General features: G+C 43.2%; 1 protein-coding gene across 3 annotated transcripts in view; it reads left to right on the top strand.

Moving 5' to 3' along the window:
- The first annotated feature begins 1,341 nt into the window (after nucleotides 1–1,341).
- The window catches only part of GALNT11 (polypeptide N-acetylgalactosaminyltransferase 11), a 52,011-nt gene continuing 41,160 nt past the window's right edge, over nucleotides 1,342–12,192 (top strand). The window contains exons 1-2 of one of the 3 annotated variants that reach the window (XM_046670125.1): nucleotides 1,342–1,524; nucleotides 10,871–11,006. The gene's annotated coding sequence lies outside the window, so the exon portion shown is untranslated. Of the gene's footprint in view, nucleotides 1,525–7,670; nucleotides 7,845–10,870; nucleotides 11,007–12,192 lie in introns of those variants that run through there. The other 2 variants (XM_046670126.1, XM_046670124.1) reach the window with 2 other exon arrangements.

Consider the following 12,192-nt stretch of genomic DNA (forward strand, 5'->3'; position numbering starts at 1 on the left):
CTGATTAGGCTTGAACTGAAGAAGCCTGACTTACGGCCTGTCAAATATACATGGTACATCTGCTTTAACCATTAGGGTAAAGAATGCACCCTCTTAAGATAAGAATGCATACTGGATTAGTCCCTTTCCCAACATCAGGGTTGCGTTGGCCTGTTAATTTGCTGCTACATTTGAAAATGTATCCTGGGTGTGCTTAACGCATGCTCTTTGTTCTAAAAAGACAGTAAGACCACACTGAAAACCATGCTTCTTCTGAAGGCTAAGGCCCTCTGGAGTTATACTCCTCACTCTGGTTTGTGGAGGAGGAAGAGAAATCCCTTCCCACTCTAGATCCTTCTGGCTGGATTATGAATTAAACTGACACGAGACAGAATAACATGAGAAAATCAAACAAAGCTTTATAACATGTATACATGGGAGAGACCCATGGGGGAGAAACTGGGTAACTCAGCAAAATGGCTGAGCTGCCAGCCTAAATATTATCTTCAACTAAAGGCAAAGGAGAACATTGCGGGTAGTGGTTTGGGATTTCAGAGGGGAGGAAGACAATTTACAAGGAGATGAAAATGCAAATAATTGTTAAGTTTTGCTGGGCCAAAAATAGGCTTGTTGGTGACACCTATTTGACATTGTACTATAGCTATCTTAGGGTACCAAGTCCTTCCTGGAACAGGCCTTCTATGTTAAATTCTTTTAGGCAGTTTGGGGTAAGCTCACATGTGCTTTCTGAGTCTTTATTGTCTTCAGTTCAAAATAACCTGCACACCAGAGTGGTGCATCTTGGGGTGGCCTATCCTGAACCCCACAGGCCCAAGCAAAATCTTATTTCTTCTATCTACAGAACGGTTATTGGTTATTTTGTGGACAATACGAATCGCCTAGAGATCTTCCTAAAATGCAGGTTCAGTTACTAAGTACGTCGGCCACATCCGCCACGGGGCTTGAGTCAGCGTTTCCAACAAGCCCCAGGAGGCTGATGCGGCTTCACCTGCTGTCACTCTCCAGGAGCGCTGTGCTCCTGCCACCACGTGCGGGGCTTTCCCAGCCTCTCTGAAGAGCACAGCGCCAAACCTGTACGTCTTAACCTGCATTCCTTCTATCATAAGTGGGGCTGAACATCTTTCAATATGTTTAAGCGCATTTATCTTTAAGGAGACTTTTTACATTAAGAAAAAACCCGAAGGCCAACCGCGACAAACCCCAGGGTCAAAAGCCACGCGCGGGGACCCCAGAACGCGGCGGACGACCCTGGAGCCGCGGCCCAGCCAGCAGCGGGCGGTGACGTCACCCACGCGCGCGGGGCGGGGCCTCCCGTCACGTGGCCGCGGCGGGCACGCGCGCTCGAGTCGAAGCTGCGGTGCGGGCCCTGGGCGAGCCCGCGGCCGCCTCCGCGCCCGTGCTGCGTATACCCCCGGGCGACTCCGCCCCCTGCGGCTAATGCGGCTCGGACCCGGGCTGTGGCGGGAGGGAAGATGCCACAGCCTGAGTCCCGGAGAGCCGGGCTACTGCGCTGCCGGCGTCGCGGTGAGTAGCGCGCCGCCCGGCGATGTCTGAGCCCGCGCGGCCTCCGTCCGTTCCCTCAGCGCCCCCGGCGCGCGGCCCCGCCGAGGGCCCCGAGGGCCGGAGGCTGCGCCCGCGGCCCCCGCGCGGTCTGACCGGCGGGCCGCCCTCCGTCCCCGGGGCGCGGCGCTGCCGAGCGACGAGACGCCGCAGCCCGCGGCCCCGCCCCGAGTAACGGCCCTGGGCTCGGGGTGCCCGGGGGCGGGCGGGGGCCGCGGGAGGGGTGGGAGTCGGGGCCGGGGCGGCCGTTCCCGTGAAAGTCTCAAAAAAAGTTGCTTTTTTACGGTTGGTTCGTGCCCGTCAGGATTTTGACCAGGTCCACACGTGGCATTCGGTGGTGGAGCCTTTTCGGTTTCCCTTTTCTTTGCAATATACTTGTTGAAGACATTGGGTTGTCTTCCCACGTTCTTGAAGTGCGTGCCGTCTGGGTAAATTAAAGATCCCGGGTCCCCACCCTCGGATTCTGATAGCCCTCGCCCAGTGAGGGGCGTCAGAGCGCTCGGCACGGACTGGCTTCGTTTATTTTTATCTTCGGGGAAGGTTTGGTCCAGCGTTCCTTTTTACTTTGTATGCTGAACACGGTGGTTGCTTGGTTTTCCAAATTTAAAATGAAATTATAACTTTGAATATGTTTTTCATGCGACTGCCACGCACCAGCAAAACCTTGCAGAGCTGCTCCTCCCCCAGAGCACGGTTTTAGGCCAGACTTTTTTTCTTTTAACTCAATTCTTTCTTTTTCCCTAGAAATACCGTGTGTTGAGATCTACTCTGCCTTCAGAAAAATCGAAAAACAAAACCTCTCTCTACCCTCAGCATCTATCGATTGAGGTTTTCGAGTTAAACATTAGTAGTAGTCCACGCTTCTCACGTCTTCTCTTGATAATTTCTGGGCTGTTCCTTGCAATTTGGGTTGTATCTTCTAAACTTAAAAAAAATGTTTTTTTTTTATCCTGGTAAGATATACATAACCCGAAGTTTATAATTTTGACCATTTTAAAGCGTACGATTCAGAGGCGTTAAGTACATTCACAGTGTTGTGCCACCGTCGCCGCTATCTCCCAAAGGTTTTCTTCACCCCAAACAAACCCTGTAGCCGTCAAGCACTAATCCGCGTGTCCCCTCCGGCCAGCCCCTTCCGCTCCGTGAGTTTGCCTGTTCTGGATCCCTCTTGGAAGCGCAGTCATACAATGTGTCTGGCTTATTTTACTTAACGTTTTCAAGGTCCGTCCACGTTGTAGCATGTGTCAGCCTTCACTCCTTTTCATGGTTGAATAATATTCCGTTTTATGGCCGCATCGCCTTCCGTGTATCCGTTGATGGACTCTAGGTTGTGTCCACCTTCTGGCTGCTGTGAATAATGCTGCTGTGAATGTGTGTTTGAGTCTCTGTTTTGGATTCTTTGGGGTATATACCTATGAGTGGAATTGCGGAGACATACGGTAAACGTATATTGAACTTTTTGAGGAACTAACAAATACTTCTTTGCATTTTAAGAATTGCTTTCTTAAAGACGCTCATGCCTTACAGATTGCTAAATCTGATGGTCCCATCTCAACTCCCGCTGGCTTGAGCTCTCTCTAAGTCTGTGACACCTCATGTTGCTGGTCAGTCCACCGTCTTGAGGTTCTCCGACTTTGTGATCCTTCTCGGGTCTTTTATAGACTCTTCCTTCTCCATGCGATCTTTAAAGATGCATGCCGCCAGAGGTTCAGTGCTTGCTCCCTAATCTGTTTTGCTCTCTTCTTTACTTAAACCCTCCTCTGCTATTATTTCCATGTAGCTTAAACCATATTTTGATGTTTATTTTTAACTCTGAAGTTTAGATTTGAATTTCAAGCTGTGGGCATCTCCATATCAGTATTCTCTGAATGCAACATGTCCAAAAGAAAATCCATCTGTTAATCCTCCCAAACCTCTTCTCTCCCTGCTGCTCCCTGTCACTCAGACTTGAAAGCTGGGTGTTTTATTTTCCCTTTCTCCGTTAGGGTCCCGGGTCCAGTCAAGTTGATCAATACAGACAGTTCTGCCTCTGATCCTCTTTCCACTCACTTCCATAGCTGTAGATCAAGCTGCAATTGCCTCTTATTGGAGTCTTCCTAACTGGACTTCCTGATGGTGGTTTTTTTTCCCTCTGTCCTAAACTGTTTTAAACACTGCTCCTAGAATTTTCTTCCTAAGACACATTTGCTTAAAGACACTAGTTAGCTTCCTTCTGTATGCAGAACAAGTTAATCCTCATCCTTTAGGTCAGAGCCCCAGCCTGTCCTGAAGAAATTAATCACCTTCCACTAGCCTTATCCAGCAAACGTGTATTCATTATAGCCAACCATTCTACTTGCTGTTCTATTTGGAAAACTAAAAACAAATAGATGTTGCAGTGTCCCAAGGCATGAGCTTTCTGCTTGAAATATTTCAGTATTTGGCCATTGAAGTCTTACCCTTTAAAGTTAAATTTAAATCTCAACTTCTATAAGAAACCTTCAAGCTTTTCATACAAAAGGGGAATACTTGTTTCTACATAGTTCATGTTGTTATTATAGCACTTTTAAGAGTTTGCTTTAGGATATGCCTGAGTTTTTCACCTGATTTGTTATTTCTTTAGGATTTTTGTTCTTAGAGAGTGGGATTACTGACCAAAGGGTATAAAGGTTAAGGGTCCTCTGCCATTGTCAGACTGCTTTTTTAAAAGGCCCTGCAATTTATAATTTCATCACTGAAAAATAAATCATTTAACTACCTGTACTTCAGAGAGTATTAAAAATGTTGCTAATTTGAGAGTTAGGAAACATTATCTTCTTATTTGCACGTCTTTACTAATTTTTGAGACTGAAGACTTTTCCATATGTATTTCCAAAATTGGTCCAAGTTGTTTCATTTGAAAAATACTCTACGTGGATAGAGTCCCAACCCTGGCATCACAGAATAGAGCAGGGTTTCTCAAACTTGGCACTGTTGACATTTTGGGTCAGATAATTTGTTGTTCCTGGGGGCTGTCCTGTGCATTGTACTACGTTTAACAGCATCCCTGGCCCCTACTCACCAGATGCTAGTAGGATCCCTGCAGTTGTGACAACCAAAAACATTTCCAAATATTGCCAAAAGACCACAGGAGTTGCCAGATTTTCCCAGACACTGCCAAATATCTCAGCCCCTGGCTGAGAACCACTGGAGTGGAGTACGGAGAATGGACTTGGAGCGCCAACACTCTAACTTCCCTGGCACCATCTACCCTTCTGGCTACTCTGCATCTATTGACACCCTTCAACACGCATTCCCGTGTCAACGTTGTTATCTAAAGACTGAATTGTAATCTCCAATGAAACTTGTATTAAATAATGAGGAGGAAGCAGAAGTGAGGAGAAAGTAGTTATATACAAATACACACGAAACCCACAAGGACAGACTGCTAGAACCTGTGCCTTTGACTCCATGGAAAGGAATTAGTTGAGACTAAATTGTATAAGGATATTATAACCCCTAGAAGCCAACATACATACAGAGCTCAATACCTTAATATAAGAGTCAGGAGCATTTCTTTGTTGGGTGATATATATATGAGATGGAGGATATATATATGTCTATATGTCATATATGTGTGTATATTTAAAAGTTCTTTTATGGAATATTTCAGATTTAAAAATTAATAGATTTTAAAAATCTATTAATAGTCAATCTTTTTTCATCTATAAGCCCACCTATCTTACCTCCTATTGGTTAATTAGAAGCAAATCTCAGATTTCATAGGCTTAGGTGATTTTAGCAGTATAAAACAAGTTCCATTCTGACCGTTAATCTTTTTTTTAATAAACTTTTTATTTTAGAGTAGTTTTAGATTTACAGAAAACTGCGAAGATAGTACTGAGAGCTCTTACATATCCCATACTGTTTCCCGTTAGTACCAACTTAGATTAGTGTAGCACAGTTAGCATGGTTAATGAACTAATATTGATACATTGTTAGTAACTAACATCCATACTTTATTCAGATTTTCTTAGCTTTTACCTAATGTCCTTTTTCTCTTCTAAGCATGTTAGGTAAAAACTAAGGGTCCCGTCCAGGACACCACATTGTATTTAGTCATCATGTCTTCTTACACTCTTCTTGGCTGTGACAGTTTGTCAGACTTCCCTTATTTTTGATGACCTTGACAGTTTTGAGGAATCTTGGTCAGGTACTTTGTAGAATGTCTGTTAGTTGGGATTTGTCTCATGTTTTTCTCACAATTATATTGGGAATATGGATTTTGGGAAGGAAGACCACAAAGGTAAAATGCCATTCTCATCACAGCGTGTCAAGGGTACATACTGTGGTCAGATGGTTCATCGTGCTCACTCGGCTGAGGTAGTGTTTACCAGGTTTCTTCACTGTGAAGTTACCCTTTCTCTCCTCTTTTTCTACTGTACTCTTTGAAGAGAAGTCCCTTTGCACAGCCCACACTTAAGGAATGGAAGTTATGTTCCACTTTCTTGAGGACAGACTATCTAGATAAATTACTTGGACTTCTCCAGGGAGGTATGTTTTATCCTACCCTATTTATTATTTATTCGTGATTTATATTAGTATGAACTTACCAATACTTGTCTTATACTTTGGGTTATAATGCAATACCACTTTATTTTGTTGCTCAGATTGCTCCAGCTGTGGCCATTGTGAGCTCTTTCAGTGATTCCATCTGTTCCTTTGACATACCTCCGTCATTGTGGGTTTGTGTGGGTTTTTTTCCTTTTGTGGCACTTCCTTACTTTCTGGCAATACAAGGCACTCCAGGCTCATATTGTATATTTCCTGCCCCAGTCCTAGAATCAGTTCTTTTCTTCAGGGAGCCTTGATTCCTTTTATTGGAGAATGCTATTAGAAACCAAGATTTGGGCAGTAGGTGTGCTTCTTGTTACTGGGTGTCATTCTTCTAGGCCCTCTCAGCTAACAAGCAAGGAAATATATATGTACGTACTAATCCTTGTATATACATATCTGTAAATATTTATATGTGTAACCATCTGTATCTAAAGCTCACATGTTAAGATAAACGTGTTCATACTGATGTCTTGAACTGTAATTCATTACCACGTGGATTAGTCTAGCCTTCTGCCCTTGCTTAGTTTAACTTCCTTAGTGTAACTACCCTAAAAGAAAATCTCCTGTGCTTCTCCTCCTCAGCCCTCCCCCTCCTCACCCTTTGAGCCTCTGGCAACCACCAAATCTGTTTATCATCTCTGTAATTTCACATTTTCAAGAATGTCATCTAATTGGAATCATACAGTATGTAGCCTTTCCAAGCTGACTTCTTAATAAAATGTACTTAAGATTCTTCTATATCTTTGTGTGACCATCTCTGTTTTTACAATATCCATCTGTGCTTACATATTGTCTTTTTTTTTCCGTTAGAGCTCATAACATATTAATTACAGATATTTTAAGTTCCCTGTTTGATAATCCCAAAGTCTGTGTCGTCTGAGTCTGCTCTAATGATTGCTTTGTTTCCCCAGACTGTCTTTTCCCTTGCCTTTTGGTATGCCTTATATTTTTGTGGTGTTGTTTTTGAAGGCCTGACATGTTGTATCAAGTAATAGGAACTAATAGGGGTTTCGCTGTGCTTCATGTTTGCTGTAGCTACTACAGATGCCAGAGCCTTCAAATTCTTCTTGTCTTCTTGTTTTTATCTGCCCTCTTGACTTTGGGGTTTTCCAAGTACTCTTCCTGAGAGTCCGTGTCTTGCAGCTCCTTCAGCTGTAACCCACCTTTAATCTGTTTGGAGCCCTGTTGATGTGGTGGTAAAGTGTCAGGGAGATAAGAGCTCTGTCATCTTCTGATTGAATCTCAGCCTGTGTCTCAGGGCTATGACCTGCACAACTGTTCTCCAGACGTGTAGTTTTTTCCCCTAAAACCTGCTCCCTTCCCTAGCTGCAGTGTTTCCAGTCTCTTTCCTGGAAGCCTTGACCTTTGTTGATTATCTTTCCCCCCTTGGGTCTGGCTGGAAGGCTAGAAGGGGCTGGAGTGGGAGGAATGCCTCTTCTCACCCAGGAGAGCGCTCTGACAGTATCTTTTCCCCTGGAGCATATGCCTTAGTTGTGGAGACGGCGTGGGTGTATTTCACAATGGTTATTCTTCCCCTTCCCTACCAGGGTCAGGAGGGGATCTTTCTGGGATCTTCACCTTCATGGTGAGGACCACAGAACTGTGTGCGCCCCCCACCCCCAAACTGCATCCCGGGAGTTTCTCACTCTCACACCAGTTCACGCCCAGCCTCCAGCACCAGCTTATGGCTCCAGCAGCCTCTGCTCCAGGTAAGCAGATCTCAGCTGTGTGTCTCCAGATTTTCGGTGGCATTTTGCCATGTAACCTCAGTTCTCTGATGAGTCCCATCCGTTTGTCCAACTTTTTCTTGTTGTACAGATGGGAATGATAACTCTAAGCTCTTTTCATGTTAGAGCTGAAACCAGAAGTCACCCCCATTCTTTTTAACTTAGATTTTATGACTTGTTATCATCTTGAGTGAACTAGATGCAGAGGTCCAGGACTGCGGTGTTGTAACTAGGTTTGATCATGTAGGCTAAATTTGCTATTTTATGTTTATCATCTGATTAATAATGATTTCAAGCTACATTGCATGATAGCTTTTGCTTTCCTTAGAAAAGCTCATCACTTTGAAATGTTCTTTTCTTGCAGGTGTAAAAATATCTTGTAACTCTTCAGAAAAACTTTTTGTGTGCATTATTTTGTGTTTTCTAGGCAATAAAAGTTCTGTCTTTATTAGATTTTCTATTTAGAAATAAAAATTAGGATTTGTAAGAATTTGTCTAGTTGTCTCTTTTTCTGCTGAAACCTGATTTTATTAGTTTGGGTTCCTCCAGAAGCAAATCCTGAGATAGAAATTCAAATCCATGTTGTTTATTTGTGAGGTAGTCCCAGGACACACCAGTAGGGGAATGAGGAAGTGAGAGGTAGGAAAGTCAGCCAGTAAAGGTTACAAGTCACGCCAGTTTCCACTCTGGGCAAATACAGCTTAATCGTTCGGGGGTACTCTGGGAGCCAGTGTAGAATACAGGTGCCAGAGTTATCCTGAGGGAGAGGTTGTGAGGGAGCTGGGTATTTTTACTAGTCCACTGTTGAGGCTGCCCCCAGGGAGGAACACATTCTCCCATACTTGTGGGCCTTCCCTGCACATGGGCAGATGGACTCCAGAGGCCAGAGATGTGGGGACTGGCACTTGGAAGCCAGACCTGTGCAAGAAGGTAAGGCTCAAGAAGATGTGCAAAAGACAGTGTCTGCCATATTAATTTCCTGCAGCTTGATTCAACTGAATGAGCTAGGATAGAAATTGGCCATTTACTAGATAGATTAGATTTGTCAGCTTTCTAAACCTCTTGAGGTGGTAGATTGCATTCAGAAAGGAGTTTTCGAAAAAAGGCCCAAGATTCTGTCACGTTACGATTTGCTGATGGTCTCTTTTTGGCAATAACTAGCCTGTTCACTTTGGAATACAAAATCAACAGTGTTGAATGTCGCCCTGGCCTTGCACTTCTGGTAATGGCAGACTGGGTAACCTGGTTCAAACCAGTTGATGCTTCTGAAAAGCATGAGAATTTTCAAGATAGTAAAGAATTACTTGGGCTAAGATTTAAAAGCTGATAGAAATCCAGAGAGGTGAACATCTTGCCTGGGGCCACTCTTGCCATTGGAATTTGCTGTTCTGGAAAAGCAGCCGAGACGCTGAGCCATGCAGTTGACTGACTCACAGGGTGAGGAACAGAAGCCGCAGGCTAGGACTTGCTATAGGTGAGAATCCTGGTGAACCACCATGGTTAACGTGGAAATCTCGAAAGGCTGCAGCCTGGAAGACAAGTGGACTGGGCGTATGCTAGCCTTTGCTTGAAGCCCCGCTGAGTCATTTAGGAGAAATTGCTGAAATTGGATTAACATAATCTCAGATTACTGGTGACCCCAGGCACCTAACAGAGGCAAATGAAACTTCTCTCTAGAGGAAGATAACGTCATCTTAGGCCTCAAGTTATTTCTGCAGTGACTTTTCAAATACGGTGTCCAGCACACAAGCAAGTCAATGTAATCAGGCATGCCAGGAGACGAGCTGAACAAGAATCAACACAGATAGCAGACGGTAGAAACAGCATTTTACACAATGGAAAAAGCACAGACCATAAAACATTGTTTACTATGTTCATGGAGATTAAAGCTGAACTTAAACATTTCAGCAAGGAACTGGAAATTATGTAAAGGGACAGAGCAGTTTTGAAAAAGAATCAACTAAGTACTAGATTTAAAAAATACTGTGACTGAAATTAAGAATTCAGTGGATTAATAGCAGATTAGAAAAGTAATGAACTGAAAGATCAATAGAAAGATCGTACCTCCCTGAATGAAGTATGAGAGAGAAAAAGGATAGAAAACACTGAAGAGTGTGTAAGAAATCTAGAGGATGTAGTGAGAAAGTGTAACATATATTTAATTGGAATCCTAGAAGGAGAGAAGGGAGAATGCAATAGAAGGAATATTTGAAGAGGTAATGGCTGAGGATTTTGAAAACTGATGAAAGATATGAATCCACAGAATAATGGATCCCAAGCAGGGTAAAGTATTTTTTTAGAAAAAGTTTTCCACTTCTAAATAACAGTCCGAGGCTCATTTTCTTTACAGTGGGTTGGTTCCTTGCTTGCTGCCTGTCTGCCTACTTTCCATCCTTCCTCTTCCCTCCCTCCTTCTCTTTCTTTCTAATTTTAGCAGTGTTTTTCAGTATTCTGAGGATAAGTGTTTTTCTAACATGAAGATTTACACAGTCTTTTATCACATTTATATAATTTATATACTGGAGTTCCAAAGATTTTGATTGGAAAATAGGATGTAATTGCCATTTGAATTGAAATTCATTGAGAGAAAAATATTAAAGACAAGATAGGCTTTCCAGACCTAAAGGAATAATCCAGGCCTAAAGGAATTTTGGGCAGAATATTTAGGGGACAGAGCCCCTCACTAGCACTCCTCAGTCATGGTCACAGGTAGCCCCACTCCATCTGCCCCAGATGGATAGGCAGAGAGCCTCTCACAGGTGAAGGGCATCCTTAGGAACGACAGTATGCTTAGGTTGCAGATGAGGACCCTTTTTAGAGTACAAGGGGAAACGTAATAATTATGAGTGATAATTATGGACCTGGACGTGTGGTTGTTCTAGGTAACCCCAAGGGGAGGTTACCCGTATCTTTATGTGGAAACATAAGTTTATCTTAAAAAAATCACTAGATGACTTACGTTTTTTAAAGAATGGCAAACAGGAAATCATTGGACTCTTCCTTTCTAGGTGGTATAACAAAAAGTGATTAAGGACGTAGGTTTGACATCAGATGACCGGGATTCAAATCTCAGTTTCTCCACTTCCTAGCTGTCTGTCTTTAAAGCAAGTTACTTAATTTCTCTAAGATCAAGAGGATAAGAAGGTAAGAAGCCTGTTCTTTCTATTTTACACCCTGGGCCAGTATTTTGTCCTTTTTTTGTTAGTCTTATGTGCATATTTGATGTAAGCCACTTTGTCAGCACTGTATACCCCAAGAGACTCATGAAGTGTTAGCAGAGCAAGACGCTTAACAGCTATTGTTTAAGGGTAGTCAACTCCACCAGTATTTCTTTGGGCCCTAGGACCAAGCTGGCTCTAGAAGCCCTTGTTGACCACGGAAGTACGTATGCTTGTTTATATTGGCTGTGCTTAAAGCTATTTTACTTCTCAGTTATGTGGGTATCTCAGCTTTTTTTCTTGTTCGTTTATTTCATCTTCGTCTTATGTACTTAGAGTTTAACCTTCCTTCTTATGGGCAGAAGGGGAACAAGAGATAATAGTTTTCATGTTTTTTGGGTTATAAGTGGTTAGTACTGTTCAGTTCATGCAGTTCTCTCAGGAGTTGCAATCTGAAGGCTGATCAACAGAACTTTTGCAGTTTTAATTTTTTTAATTATTTATTTTTTTAAGATTGACATGTGAGCTGACATCTGTTGCCAGTCTTCTTTTTTTTCCTTTCTTCTCCCCAAAGCCCCCCAGGACATAGTTGTATACTCTAGTTGTAGGTCCTTCTGGTTGTGCTGTGTGGGATGCTGCCTCAGTGTGGTCTGATGAGCACTGCTAGGTCCCCGCCCAGGATCTGAACTGGTGAAACCCGGGCCACTGAAGTGGAGCGCATGAACTTAACCACTCGGCCACCGGGCCAGCCCCTTGGAGTTTTTAAATTTGAATTTCTTTAGGTGAGGGACATGCCCTGCCACTTGCCACCACTCTTGTGTTTCCTCTCTCTTTCCTCATTTATCTACTTGGCTTCTGACCACATTTAATTTTATGACCCCCGTGTTAACATGATACGGGTTGTTTCTGTTGGAACTGAAAAAAAGACAGCTGCAGTCAGGGCTTTTCCTGAGCATGCCTGGCAATCTTGAATGGATGCTGTGCTCAGAAATGAATGAATTAGAATATGACAGATCATAATAAAAAAGGTTTGATATATATAGTAGAATATGTAGTTAGAAAGATATTGAATGTAATGATCCCATGAAATAAATGTTTGGTGTACAGGCCTTTATGAGGCTGTGGTCGCTTTCTGCTTGTTGTTTTCTACAGGTCTTAACCAGGGAGGGCTG

This window comes from Equus quagga, chromosome 8 (genome assembly GCF_021613505.1).
Source record: "Equus quagga isolate Etosha38 chromosome 8, UCLA_HA_Equagga_1.0, whole genome shotgun sequence".
NCBI classification, from domain to species: Eukaryota; Metazoa; Chordata; class Mammalia; order Perissodactyla; family Equidae; genus Equus; species Equus quagga.